Here is a 15901-nt window from a genome sequence, read left to right as displayed (position 1 = left end):
AATTCATTTTCCAGGTCAGTGTTGTATCTCTTCTGTAGATCTGCTGCTTTTTTATGAGCTGTTCTGCAGAGAGGGTAGATATGTTGTTCAGGAAACTAAAAGTGCTGTTGAGGTCATTATAGGACTGAAAACGGCGATCAAGTTCAGCCAGCAGCCTATCCATCACAACTAGAAACACACCAGATGAGAACCGTTCTCTTCCTGATAAGTGAACCTCAGGTGTTGCAGACTCACCCACGTGAGTCTTGCGTTTTCTTTGTCTTTGTGTGTCTTGTTTGTATGTTTCTGAAACAGTTTGTCTTCAAACAAATCAAATTCATCTCTCAAACCAACAATATATTCCCGCAGTGACCTCACCAAATCAACAGCATTGCACAGGTCCAGGTCTACAGCTTGAAGTGCAACACTTGTCCCATGAAAGCGTTGGAGAACATAATTCCACATAGTGCAAAGAAAAGCAGTCTCAAGTCTGTTCATTTTGTTATGCAGTGACCAAGCATCATTTTGTGTTGTCGGGTTCTGTTTGCTGTCTTCTGCAATGTTCATTAGTGACTCTTGAATATTGCCATACTTTCTGCACAGTGCCTTGGTGGCCTGTGCATGCGCAGGCCCACCTGGTGTCAGAGAGAGATTTTAGGGTCTCAATGCGGTGGTTTTCATTAGGCTGCAATCCTGCAGTTACCACCTTCCATCTAGCTGTGGATTTCGAGCAGAAGTTGAACAAAGTCTGAATGAAGTTAAAAAAATTGGCGGTCTCTGTGCAGCAGTTCACGCTATTAACTCCAGCCAGATTAAGCGTGTGCGCGGCGCACGGCACCCATTCTACTAGTGGAATAATGTCTTTGATGTGAGCTTGCAGCCCGTTGTACACTCCTGCCATGTTTGCGGCATTATCATAGCACTGTCCACGGCAGTTACTAATATCTATGTCCATCTCATGTAAAACTGTGAGCACTGCATCACAGAGTGCCTTCCCTGTGTGGCTAGATATAGGGAGAAATTTTAAGAATCGCTCTTCTACGAGGCCCTTGGGTGAAACATACCTAAAACATGAGCTGATCAATGTGCATCATGTCGGGAGTTGAATCGATGCAAATGGAAAAGTACTTTGTCACTTTCACTTCAGCCATGATTTCAGAAAGCACTCTATTGCTCACAAGCTCGATAAATTCATCACGTTTTTGATGAGAGATATGAGGGGGTTCCTACCCCAGCGTTGCCATATAACTGTATGTGTGATTTCAAGAATGGGTCGAATTCACTGATCAGTTCCAGGATTTCCATGTAATTCCCATTGTCAGCTCGACCAAATATTTCACTGGAGCCTCGGAAAGCCAATTCCCGCTCTGACAGAAATTTTACAACTGCAACCACTCTTTGCAAAACTTCACTCCAATAATTGCATTGCGAGTCGAACTGCTTTTTAAAACCTCTTAAACTCTGCAGACCCGGTACCGGGTCCGAAAATAGCATGCCAGATGTTTGTGTCTCATTTGCATATCCTTCCTTATATGGCATTTGCCCAGAAATGGGTTCATTTGAAAGCTTAGAGTGTTTTCTTTACAAAGAATACCATTAATTGCGGTTTTATGATACATAAAGTAGTCAAATTAAGCTAAGAAATATATCCCCCCCCCCCCCATAAATTTCCATCTAACGATTGCGAATACGTTTTCGTAAGAATGTGTATTTAAAATATTTTTCACAAAACAGTCAAGTCATATATCACAAGAAAGCTCTCATTCTCAGGAATCTGATGATGTAGATCATTTTATTGTGTGACAATCACAGATCGAATGATCTTCAACAGAATCGCGATGTAAAATTTCTCACCTTATTATTTATACATTTTGCACCGCTTCAGTCAGCCGCAAACAGCCACGCATACCTATATACTCGATATAATCTTTTAGATTAGAATCTCTTCTTTCAAACAAGACCATTTTTACGTTTCTGCGTGCTTCCATTGCTGAGATATAAAGCGTTTTGTACAAGTGCGCAAAAGCGCTCCAAGGGCTGTTTTATTGAAAAGATCTTCAAGTCATATAGACGGGTCTAAATGCCTTTCTTCTGCTATAGACGTCTGTTTTCTTTTGTGAAGCGCTATTTGTCCTGATAGGTGCCATTCACAAGTCGTTCTCTCCAATCGAAGCTGTGATTCAGCACCGCGGGGTGCTGGAACTGGACAGCGACTGCCCACTCCTTTTCCGCTTGTGGAGACGCAATGATGTCTGGGAAACGGAGTTTTTTGCTGCTTCTAAACAAAGGCCACGCAGGGCAAAACTACTAATGGCCGACGCTCCGGATTTATAATGCATAATATTCATAAAACAAGTTACGGGTGGCCAACTTCGCCGTGGAGAGGTCAGGACGCGCATCTGGTAAGCCTATACGCGTGCTACTCGCTTTCATACATTTGATTCTTTATTCTGAGGCTTGGAAGCTTCGCTAGCAATAAGCTAATATGTTTATTTTCATAACTGTGCAGTGTTCGACCGCATCTCAGTGAATGTACAGTAATCCGTACAGTACTGGGGGAATAAACATAAATTAGTTTGTTGACGCTCCGAAGTTCGCGCAAAAGCTTCGGGGAGCTTGTTTACGCTATATAGAAACCGAAACCAAAATACACGCTGATAAAAAATCAAAATATGAAATATGAAAGAGACGGCGAGGTCTCCCAATCTCTACACGATGCAGAATAGACATAAATGAAACGATATGAAGCTGGAGATTGTGGATTCTATTTTAGATTGTGATAGACCAGATATTTTTTATAATTTTATGCATGTTGCTATCGTGTAATATGACTTATTCTCTTTCAGAAAACCCACACACAAAAAAAGCACATTGTATTGAGATGGTTCATCATATGTGAAACATAAATAATACTATTTGTCACAAACAGCAGCTTTTTATGTAACTTCTGAGTGTTTTCTGTCAAATAATATACAGAGATCACATTATTCCATACTGCAAGTGTGCAAAAGATGACTTCATACTTATTTAGACAAAAATTTTATACAAAAATGGTATTATTCCTTCCTTCAGTTGGAATAGAATAACTTTTGCATAGATTAGGATAGAAAGAAATTTCTGTTTTCCTCTAATAGCAGACAGTTGGAAGAATCACAAGCAATTGGTCTGAAGTTGCCAGCCCCTTCAATGCCTGAGTTATACCATTTCAAACTTCAGTTTACACAAATAAAATAAAAAAGCGCCTTGTTTTTTTTCCCTATTTATTATAACACAGACAGCATATATTGTCATTTTTATCAATTTCAACAGTGTTTTATGTAATTTCAAAGGGTTTCCTTTGAAATTATACCAAACTTTCTGAGCTTACACTGTAGCATTAGTATAGGCAGGCATTCAAAATTAGGTAGGAAAATGAAAAACAGAAATCCCCAAAATAGCATTTGTGCTTAAGAGGTTTTAAGTTGAGAATCTATAACTCTGTCAGCTGCTGCTCTGTTGATGTAATTAAACATAGCTTTTCTATGACTGTCACTATTCTCGTGCTCGGCAATGCGTCTGGTAGCATGTTTCCAGTCATTATAGCCAGACTCAAAAATGGATTGACCGTCACCCTCGCCAAAAAGGCGGCAAGCAAAACAAAACACACAACCGGTGGAAGGTGAGTAGAGCAACCATTCTCTGGGCAAGTACTCACCATTCAAATGTTTGCGTTTGAAATGAGTGAGAGAAATGAGAAAACAGTCTCTTCTGATGTTTGTAGTGGCGTTCAGAAGCCTTGACTAGGGATGCACCGAAATGAAAAATCATGGCCGAAACCGAAAACCGAAAAAGAGAAAACCAAGGCCGAAAACCGAAACCGAAACACCGAAATAAATTATGCCAATTATTAGTACCATTGCATTTATTGCTATGACCGTGTACTAACTTTACTAAAATTAAGACATTGCAATTGCATAAATTAATATTAAAGTTTCAAAGATAATTACAATTACATAACTTATTTAAAAAAAAAAAACATAAAAAAAACTTAATTACAAATGATGCAAATATTTATTAAGCACATTGCAACAATGCACAGTATAAAATAAAATTCAAAATAAAAATGTATCCCACTCATGTGTATATTTAATAATAATGTACAGGCCTACTGGCCTGCAGAAACGTTTTAAAATGAACAGTTCTCTCATAAAAACTAAGTGCATTTAGGTGAAGTGCATTTGAAATTTTTCTATGTAGGACTAGAAAGTGCATTACTTCTCCAGTTGGCAAGACTGTTATCACTTCTGGGGATGGAGACTTTAGACAGATAACCATAGCTGTTGAGCAGTTGAGCTTGTCGTCTGCCTGACATTTGAGAAATATTTGAGAGAGTGTATTTAAATAGGACCAGGGCATAAATAAATATTTTTATCAAATTAAAGCAGAAATCTAGTATAAATATGGCTACAAACTGATATTATGTATGTATATATGTTTGTGTGTGTGTGTGTGTATATATTATATATAATATATATAATATATTAGCCTAAGTAGCCTAAGATCAAAATAGCCAACGTATTATTATTATTTGTGGCACTTTCTTGCAGAATTCCACTGAACATATCAGACAACGATGGTGCATGCCACTCATCTGGTGCACAGACCAGTCTTTTTTTCTGCGCTCTGATCTGTCTCCTGCACTTGGCGCTTCTCCGTCTCCACGCGGGTTCTCCGCATCTAGCGCGGCCTGGATCATTTCTCGTGCGCGCTGCCTTATTTCCGCATCTAAGTAATGTTCTTTATAACGCGGATCAAGCACATTCGCGATGAAGTTCAGAGGATCCGAAAAGATCTCAGTGAGACGTGTGCTAACAGACTCTATAAGACTGTACTTTTCTTTGTTTTTACTTCGTGGTCCGTCTTAATTTCTTTGTTAGGAGACGTTTTAGTGCTGCGAATAAAGGAATATGAAGAGAGATAATGTTCTCACTGGTGTTAAGTGAATGTCGCGTGGAGCTCGTGGTCTGCGCTTTGCAGGTGCACGTGCAGGTCGCAGTTTCTGTTTGCGTCATCACAACATTTCGGCCGTGTTGTTTCGGTGATAAAAGTCTATCGGCCGAAAATTTTCGGTGGCCGAAATTTCGGTGCATCCCTAGCCTTGACATTAGCATCCTTATTTTGAACGGACTCCGGACCTTTTCGCGCCCAATAAGCACGCACGCTTTCATCAATTTTACCCCAGCGAGCAGGATCAGTGGATAAAGAATCTGTAGTTCGACATTGTTCGGTCGCTGTTTCTGACTGAAGAGATGATGATTCATTGATGGGCTCCCCTGCTCGTGAATTCAAATCGTCTCCAACCGTTTCTTCCAACGGGTTTGGGTTGTTGTTCCCTGGATTCTCCGCTTGCACATCAAGCTGTGGTGTCATAGGTGTAAAAAATCCAGTAATCCTTTTCATTTTACTGATAACTTCCTTTATGCGTTGCTGTCTTTCATTCTTTAATTTTCTTTTAAGCGCGCCACTCTGATACTGCCGTCTGAGACTACCGTCTGATACTGTCAAATGCAGACAGGTTTTTTCAACTGCAGTAAACGAGGCACTGCGTAACTGCCAATAACCAATCAGCAAACCTCAAGATGACTGACATTTAATCAAGCTAATTAAATTAACATTTTCATTGCAGGGCAGGACCAGGTAACAATGCTAGTCCAATCAACAAACTTTAAATGAAAAATTAAATGACTGACATATTATTGAAAAAATCTAACGTAAATGGGCGGGGCCCCCTATTGGGCGGGGCCCATGGGGTTGAGCCAAGTCAAGCCCAATGGTAAGTCCGGCCTTGACGACACGATTTTACAACCTGCGAATTCCAGAAGTAATCGCACGAAGTTGACAGACGTGTTCGACTTGAAGCTCCGCTGCATGCACAGAAGGATCACTGTATGACATTAAAGTACCGCGAGAGCGATAAGAGAGCACACATATCCAAACCATTCGAATCGCTCTCGCGGTACTTTGATGTCATACAGGTGATCATTCTGTGCGTGCAACGCTGCTTCAAGTCGAACGTGCCTAATATAATTGCGCTCCCTCTCTCATAACTGCATATAAAATATTGATACGAGCCGTGACTGTTTCCTACTCGTACAGGTTATTTTTCAGCAATAGGAAACCGGGACGTTTGGTTACCCTGTGTGTGTTCTTGTATATGATTTATAAATATCTGAAATAGGTATTACAATGTAAACATGGTTTGTGAGGACAATTCCTGTGCCCTCATAAACCAAATGGCTTTTAAAAAATAATATACGGTGTTTAATAGAAATTTTAAACATGCATTTTCCGTGATGAATAGAGGTATGGGGATATACAGTATAGAATATCGTTACGTTTATGGAGAGTCCCTGTAAACTACATATGCGTGTGTGAGAGAGTGAGAGAGAACTAAAAAAACATTGGAACACGTTGCTAGAAACATCATACAGCGCTCGCTGTTCCTGTCAGACTTCGGCGAGTTTATCCTCTTGGTCAATAGTCCACATTCGCCGTGGCGCTGCCGTCTTCGTCTTTCTTCTTCTGTGGTTTTCCTAGTTTGTGATTGGTCAACTTCAGATAAAATCAACAAATCGGCTCATTCAACCGCACAAATGGCACGAATTCAAACCGATAGCTCACGAACTTTTTAGACATGTTTAAAAATGATCGGGAGGTCGTGAAGTGCTCGTAAGCCACTCTGCTCGTAATTCATCGCAATTGATACTAGCCGCGACCATACGAGAATACACGATTTCCACACGATAAAAAAAAAAAAAAAAATCGCATGCGAACTCGTACGACAGCAAAAATTGCACCGTGTACGCCCGCCTTAAGAATGAAACACCACTTACCAGCTGCCACGGGGTTGAAAATATCCTCTAACAATTAAAAAATGCGCCTGTGGCGTGAGGAATCATCCCGGTCAGGTGAAAGGTCATCATGTTGGTAATTTTATTTACGGCTAAATTATTATTAATAAATTGTACTAATATTATGATTGGGCGTGGGCAGGCATTCACAAAAGGGTATGTTATTACAAAAAAATAAATAAATTCAAGGAAATTTTGCTTGGACAAAAAAGCACTTAAGGGGCAACGGAGCAGGTGCTCAAGTGAACCGTTTTTTTCGGATAATTCGATCAAATAAACCAGTTGGGGGAAAAAAAAAAAACGGTTCACCGGTTCTTTTGCGCTCAATGTAATGCCATTAGCGATGACTGCCCTTCATTCAAGCCTTCACTTTACCCGCGCTTATAACATAAGCACAGAATCAGTTCAGAATCAATTCCTACAATTCAACAATTCGTCACCTCTGTTTTAACCTAGCACCATTTTAATTTAATTTGTTGTAAATTGTTATATCAAGGCAGTTTCATATCTTACAAAATGTTCTGTGATATTACTGTGATGCATAAGATGCTAATACCTTCATGTATATCAGAGATATTTTACTATAAAAAATATAATAGAATTAGACATAAGTGAATTAAGTTCTACTCTACACATTGAAACCTTAGAAAAGAGGTGTACTAAGTGTTTTGTTTCTTTTCTTCTGTCAGGAAGAAATAAAGATGATTCTTTTAAATCTTTTAAATTCTTTTAAAGTAAACCAGTCACAGTAATAAGTGTGTCCTTCCTCCTAAAGTTCTGAATAACAATAACCACTTGTCATGAAACTGTAATGTAACCCAGACAATCATAAGAGCAGGGGTTTATTCCAGAAAGCAGGGTTAACTTACCATCTGCTAAACCCTGAACTCTCGGTTGATGAACACAAACATTGCTTACTCGAGGTGCTTCCAAAAACTTATCCGATAGTAAGTTCAGTCAAAGACTACAGAATACCCAAGACGTTTCACTCCTATAGTTTTAAAAGGGAAACAAATACAACCCTCAATATGGTCAATCTATCAAACAAAGCTATAAATATCTCGTTGGCATACAGGAATTAATAAATCAGCGCACACGCCCGTGCACACAGAGAGAGAGAGAGAGAGAGAGAGAGATTTTTATTTTCAACTTCCATTTAATTACAATTCAAAATACAGCCAAAAGAAACTACCTTAACAGAAAGAGAAAACCAGCTCTTCTTCAAAAACATTACAAAGGACCACATTTAGACACCAGATCATTTCAAACATTAAAAGATCATGCATAAATTTATGATAATAGAAATCAATTAAAATCCTAGATTTTACAAGTTTAAAGAAAACAGTTACTAGACTTTTGTTGATGTTCATGTCAATTTTCTCTTTTCTAGTGACATAAATTGCCATCTTTGCTTGTCCCAACAAGAAATTCATCAACTGAGACTTCTGACGCTTGCTACTGACATACTTAAAACCACAAATAAACAATTTCTTTGAAAACATTACATTGAAAGATTTAAAAAGTATCTCCAACATATCAAAAAGGGGTTTCAACCTTTCACAATACATAAATGCATGGAAAATAGGTTCTCTTTGTAAACAAAAAGGGCAACAATCATTACCATCTGAATTAAACAAAGAAACAAAAGCATTTACAGCAATGGCGCCATGCAATATTCTCCATTGCAAATCCCCAGTTTTCATAACCAAAGGTGACTTATAAAAAAAACTCTCCATTCAGGTTTTTCATCTACATTAAGCTTAAGTATATCTCTCCAAGGTGTGTCAGACTTATTATTCAAAAACGTTTTATTAAAAACTTTTACACAATTTTTATATAAACACTGGCCAGATGCAATTTCTGTACCCACAATTATTAAATCTTCACAGCCTAACAGCATACCATTACATTCTCCCATCCTTGGACAGATACTTAATTCTGGGAAAGGGTCTTTACAATTAAAATCAATAGACCCCTTTGAATGCAAATCCAACAGTCCTTTTTCCTCTCCAGTAAGAGATGAGCTCCAAGTATCAAGAGTCTTTTGCACAACTCTCACTGATCGGAGTCTCAAATGTTCAGCAATTGCAATCACATTTTTAAAATCAGGTCCTGCTATTTGTTACAACTGGTCAACTGTTGTCACCTGGGCAGTCTTCAAAATTCTTTCCGGTATAGCAAATGACGTTTCATGTGACAGATCCAATCGAGAGCCGCAGACTAAAGGTTCTTGCAGTAACCAAAAAAATAGAAGAAACATTGTTCCCTCTATTGATCCTGAACAGAGACCAGACTTTAAACAAATTACGATTAAAAAAAAAAAAACTGTAGAATCACAAAGTTTAAGTCTTTGAGGATCCAGCCAAAATAAAGCTTTGTCCAGTCCTAGACCTTCAATATTCCGGAGAATTGCACAGACAGCACTCACCCAACTTGACTCCATAGGAAATAATAAAAGTCTTTGTATATACTGAAGACGAAAAGCAGCTATTCTGCTCTGTAAATTTATTAGGCCAATTCCTCCTTCTTTTGACAGGTACAAGACACTTTTCTGTACCCAATGCAACTTATCCCAGAAAAAGTCAATTAAGAGTGACTGGATTTTTGCTAATACATCAGCTGGTGGATCTATACAGGCTAAACGGTGCCACAGTGCAGAAACTACTAAATTATTAACAATCAAGACACAACCCTTATAGGACATTTTAGGAAGTAAACATTTCCACTTATCCAGTCTTCCTTTAATTTTCTCAACAATACCTTCAAAATTATTTTTTACAAAATTCTCATTTCCTAAAAACACTCCTAAGTATTTAAAACCTTCCCTAGTACACTTCAGACCATCAGGAAGCCTTGGTTCCCCTTTTGACCATTTTCCAACTAAAATGGCTTCACTTTTTTCCAGTTTACCTTAGCAGAAGAAAGTGTTTTAAAAGCTTCTAAAATCTTTAACAATACATTGACATCACTGGTTCCATTGATTAAAACGATCACATCGTCAACATAGGCTGATAACTTGAAATTGTGACCACAGTTAGGTATATGTACTCCACACACATCAGATCTCATTTTATTTAACAAGGGTTCTAATGCCAAGGAATATAACATTCCTGACAATGCACAACCTTGTCTGACACCCCTGTACACTCTAAAAGGAGAGCATAAGTCACCATTCAATTTTAAAACACTCAACTTCACTATATAAAGTTTTTATCATTGAAATAAAACCAGAATTTAATCCAAAAGCTTTCAAAACACTACACAGATATGAATGTTCGAATCTATCAAAAGCCTTCTCTTGGTCAATCGATAAAAGCCCAAAATCTAAATCAAAATATTTACCACTATCGAGAATGTCTCTAATAAAAGAAATTTTGTCAGAAATTCTCCTACCTGGTACACAATAAGATTGATCGGGATGAATCACATGTTCCATGACCTTACCCAATCTAATTGCAAGAGTTTTAGAAAGTAATTTATAGTCATTACACAACAAGCTTACAGGCCTCCAGTTGCCAATTTCACCTTATTTTGGTAACAATGTTATAACTGCCCTGCGGCAGCTCTGTGGCAAAAGTTAATTTTTCAGACTCTCGTTAAAAACTGTTACTAATTCTGGGCCAACCTCTGACCAAAAGGCTTTATAAAATTCAACCGTTATACCATCTATTCCTGGTGTTTTACCATTTTCTTCAATGCATCTTCGATTTCCTCTAAACTTAAAGTTTTACAAATTTCATTGTTAACATCTTCATCTATCTGTGGTAAATTTTAAAAAAAAACCAAGATTATCATTGTTTATTCCTAAAATTTCACTTTTATACAACTCCTTATAGACCTGTACAGCTCTTTTCCGGATATCTACAGGATAAGTCAATAAAAGCCCATTCTCAGACCGCAAAGCATGAATACGTTTTTTTTCTGACCATTCTTCTTTTCCAGATTAAAAAAAAATTTGGAAGGATCATCCATTAACTCAACATTCTGATACCGTGATCTGTAGTCAAACCCAGCAACTCAGCTAATAAATTATTTTCCTTCTTAACATTTTCCAAATTTTGCAAATATTGGAACATCTTGTAATTTAATTAACTCTTCTGCCAAAACACTCATGGACTCTTTAATTCTCTTCGTGGCATTTTGAGTATATTGTTGACTTAACTGCTTAATCTGCACCTTTACAAAATCCCACCACTGTTGCAATAACAAAAAAGTTGATTTTGTAGTCTTAACATTTATCCAAAATTCTTTAAAAACTTCTCTAAAGAAGGAATCACACAACAGACTATTATTAAAATGCCAATATGCACTTTTTACCTTTATATAATTATTTGTCGTAACACACTAAATCAAACAATGATCAGAAAACCATACTGGAGTTATGATGCATTCACTAAACGTGCTTAACTGATGTTTAAATGCATAAAACCTATCAAGCCTTGCCAACGATAACTGATTATAATGAGCATGAGCCCAAGTATATTGTCTCTGTGTGCCATTAAAATTCCTCCAAACATCAATAATGCTATTCGATTTTATAAGCTGAAATAACCTCTTCCTCGATTGCATATGAGGTTCAACATGATTCCTGTCTAACCCACTTTCTGTGCGATTAAAGTCTCCTCCTAATATAAAAAAAAAAAATTGTCATTGTTACAATCACTCAGAACTTTATTCAAAGTATTAAAAAAAAAAAAATCATTCTATCTAAAGTATTAGTTGGGGCATAAACACAAACAAATACAAAAGAGCTGTTTTCAAAATAAGCACTAATCTTCAACAATCTTACTTTAATAACTTCCTCAACATTATAAGAATACAATTGTACAAATGTGCAATACAATTTCTTGAAAATAACATAGCAACACCACCACTAAGCGATCTATAATGACTTAAAAATGCCAACCCATTAAATTCTCTTATCCACTCTGCAGTATTTTCTATATCACTGTGTGTCTCTTGCAGAAACAGCACATCAATATTCTTATATTTAATCAATTCAAAAGCCTGAACTCTCTTCTTTATGTCTCTTGCTCCATTTATATTTAAAGAAGCAAAGCTTATATCCCCCATCGAAAATAAAGGAGAAAACCAGAAAAGACAAAAAGAAAGAAGATGTACCAAACTACCCATTTTAACATTTTTCTTTAAAACCCTCTGACTTTACCTTTGTAAGAATTTTCTTAAGACGGTACACTTCCTGATCAGTAAAACAATTTTCATTTCTGAAAGTCTTTACTTTGTCAATGAATTGCATTATATCTGGATAGTATTCTTCTATTTTCACCTTCCTCAAGTTCTTTGTTGTTATTAAAAAAATTACGTGTAATTACGTGTACGTAAAATTACGTGTAATTACGACTGGAAAAACCACCCAATGGAAGATTGGCACTGAAGCTGCACTCTGAAATGTCGCTTTCACTATCTGTGTCCGTCTGACTTGGACCAAAACATTATTTTCTTTTAACTTGTTTTTGACATTATACCAACTTCCTTTTTTGTGGAGTTTTAAAGAAACACCCATCATCATTCAACACTGGAACCTCAAAATCAGAATTTTCTTCCTCTAATACCATTTCCTCATTTTCACCATTACTGTCACCTAACTTACCTAATTCTTCTTCTGCTACCTGTTCCACTTCAGAAGAGCTTCTAATCTCTTCACTATCATTTGCAGCAAAGTCATCTTTTTCAGCTTCTTCTGTACTTTCTACCAAATTTTCCACAAACGCCTTACTTGGACCTGGCATCTCAGCAGCACCTGCTGTAACGTCATTCTGCACATTTTCAGATGCCTTATTTGGACCCGACACCTCAGCTGCAACATCATTCTGCGCATTCCCAGTGACAATAATCGATTCATTTTTATCATTTCCTTTCTTTGGACATGCATGGATAAGATGACCATTTTCCCCACAGCCGAAACATCTAATTACATTTGTCGTGGCATAAATTACATAACTAACATCATCATGACGGAAATTAAGAGTCAAGTCAAGTTCATCAACATTGTCCTTCAGAACCATGTATGTAAAACGCCTGAAAGACATTACATGTTTTAACTGAGGGGACTTGCTACTAATCGGAATCATCTTTAAGGGAGAAATCAATTTTCCATACCTAGAAAGCATTCCTGTTAAAGTCTCATTCCTGATAAAAGGCGGTACGCTAGATAACGTTACCTTCTTTGAAGGGGTAGAAAGAGGGAGTACTGAAATAAAAATGCCATAAATCTCAATACCACTCTCTGTTAACAAGTTCGCTAACTCAACCGTCCTAACAAAGAAAACAACAGCATTATTCATCCTTGACGCTGATAGAACATTTTCACTACCAACTACTGCCCCTACCGCTAAAGCACATTGTTCTACGCTCGCGGTAGTATCCACTTTAATTCCATGACGCCTCATTAGAAAATCTAAACTCCCCGCACTTGGGGCCGCCATACTCGTACATAGACTGGGAGTAAAAGTCCTTTAACCAACAACTTCCTTCTTGCTACTATTACCTAACGAGACAACGCAAATATTAACAAAGATAGAAAAGGAGGAAAAAAAGTAATTAAATCACTCGTACCTCGCACTTCAGTCAAACGCTCTCCGTCCACGCTTCACGCTCACCTGACGCATGCGCACACACCAATCACTCCGCTCAACTAACACCTGCACATGTGGAGAGAGAGAGAGAGAGAGAGAGAGAGAGAGAGAGAGAGAGAGAGAGAGTGGGCACTGACGCTCAACCTGGACAAAACCAGGGTCATGGTGTTTCAGAAGAAGGCCAGGTCTCAGGGAAGCAGATATCAGTTCAGTTATGGAGGAGAAGTCCTGGAGCACAGCAGTAGCTACACTTACCTGGGCATCCAGATCTCAGCATCAGGGGGCTTCAGTCTGGCCCTCAAGGCCCTCAATGACAAGGCACAGAGGGCGTTTTATGCCATTAAAGCACGGTTTGGCCAACTAAAACTACCAATTAGAACATGGATTAAATTATATCACGCAATCATCAAACCAATCCTACTGTACGGGAGTGAAATTTGGGGACCAATATTAAAATTTGAAAACTGGGACAAAAGTTTAATAGAAAGAACACAATTGGAATTTGCCAAAAACATCCTAAGGGTAAACAGAAGCACTTCTAATATCGCCTGCAGGGCTGAGCTGGGCTTATACCCCTTACACATAGAAATACAGAAAAGAGCTGTTCAGTTTTATCATCACCTGACTCAATCTGACACTCGATCTGTTCAATATAAAGCCCTCCTCGCCAATGAATCCCCCCCCACAGTGTCTCATCCTCTAAACACACTCGTGCTTCAACTGATGAAGGAAACCCAAACTGAGTCTGACTCCAATCACAACCCCAACATTCAGAAACTAATTGACAAAAATCTGAAGCATAATTATGATGAAAAATTAAAAAATGAATTTGAGCTCCAAACCAAACTCCAGTGTTATTCGGCCCTAAACAGAACCACAAAACTGGCAAACTACTTATCACTCAAGCAATTGAAAGAAAGACAAATCCTTTCCAAATATCGACTCAGTGACCATGATTTGGAAATAGAGATTGGTCGACATAAAAGATCCTGGCTCCCGAGAGAAGAGCGCCTGTGCAAACACTGTGAGCTGAATCAAACAGAGGATGAGAAACACTTCCTTCTGGTCTGTCCCAAATACAGCACTACAAGAGAAACACTCTTCCCACAGTTTGAAGCGTTCAATCCTTCATTCTTGTCTCTAAATGACTCAGAGAAACTACTCTATATACTTGGAGAAAATAAGACGGCAATGACACTAGCTGCTAAATATTTATACACCATACACACAATACGAAAGGGGTAATTGATTGTATTCAATTGTTTTATTTGATATTCTTGATTGTATATAATTACTATTATTAATATTTGAAATATTATCTGTTGTTGTTATTTTTATTGTATTGTATTTTATTGTAATTATATTTTATTCTGTATCTGAATGCTTTGGCAATACTGTAACTCAAATGTCATGCCAATAAAGCAACTTGAACTTGAACTTGAGAGAGAGAGAGAGAGAGAGAGAGAGAGAGAGAGAGAGAGAGAGAGAGAGAGAGAGAGAGAGACGCGATATGCACACACAGTACTCTGCATTTGAAAGCAATATAAGTGACTGATATATATTGAATGTGTGATTGGTTACAGCTGTGTGCAATCGGTGCTGTGTGTAATCAGTGCAGTGAATGATGGGATATGTAGTGTGGGATGACATGCAACAGTTTGTGTAGTGCAAGAGTCAATGTAATGGAACTCTGGTGGTGATCGAACTGAAGTCCATGGACAGGATTCCAACTAAAATTTACTTTTGGTTCACATCTGAGGAACTTTGGAGTCAAATTCATGAGACTGACATAGTGCATTGTTTAGTTATCAGCTTTTGGTGATTCAAAAACTCCAGGATCTAATTCAAATTAAAATATTTATATAAAAAACAAAACTAATATATACATTTAAAAAACAAATAGAAAGTGAAGATAAAAAAATATTTTAATAAAACTACAAATGGAATTTACAAGTGTGGCGAGACAGTAAGGCAGAGAAATAAATTGAGGGAAAGACCTCAAATTTGCATTAGTAGCCCACTACACCGCCTACAGACTTTCATCCCAGGATATAAAACCTCCAATACACAATACAGGTCCTGTCCACCCAAAAAAGATTGAGATACTTCTGCCAGTTAAAACCAGTGTTTTATTTAATCAAAAATGGCTTATTAAAATAAAAGTCACAATTCACAACGAAACATTTGATACAGATACCTTTTAAATACCCACAAACAAACAAAGATAACAATTAAAAGGTAGTGTTAACTAGGAGCAGAACAAAGAGAACAACCAAGAAACTGAAAGTACCACCTGGGATGCTGATAAACCACCCTAACAAACAATCCCTCACACGCTAAAGCTCTTCACTGCAACCACATGAAGTTAGAAAACACAAACGTGCTCCACACTGCACCACAACGAATAAATGGTGTATCTCTCTAGGTCCCTAAATG

General features: G+C 37.7%; 1 protein-coding gene across 2 annotated transcripts in view; it reads left to right on the top strand.

The window, feature by feature from the left end:
• The window catches only part of LOC127960214 (E3 ubiquitin-protein ligase TRIM39), a 290581-nt gene that overhangs the window by 119012 nt on the left and 155668 nt on the right, over positions 1–15901 (top strand). The window lies entirely within an intron of this gene.

This window comes from Carassius gibelio, chromosome B6 (genome assembly GCF_023724105.1).
Source record: "Carassius gibelio isolate Cgi1373 ecotype wild population from Czech Republic chromosome B6, carGib1.2-hapl.c, whole genome shotgun sequence".
In the NCBI taxonomy this organism is placed as follows: domain Eukaryota; kingdom Metazoa; phylum Chordata; class Actinopteri; order Cypriniformes; family Cyprinidae; genus Carassius; species Carassius gibelio.
This window is presented reverse-complemented; position numbering and strand designations above follow the sequence as displayed.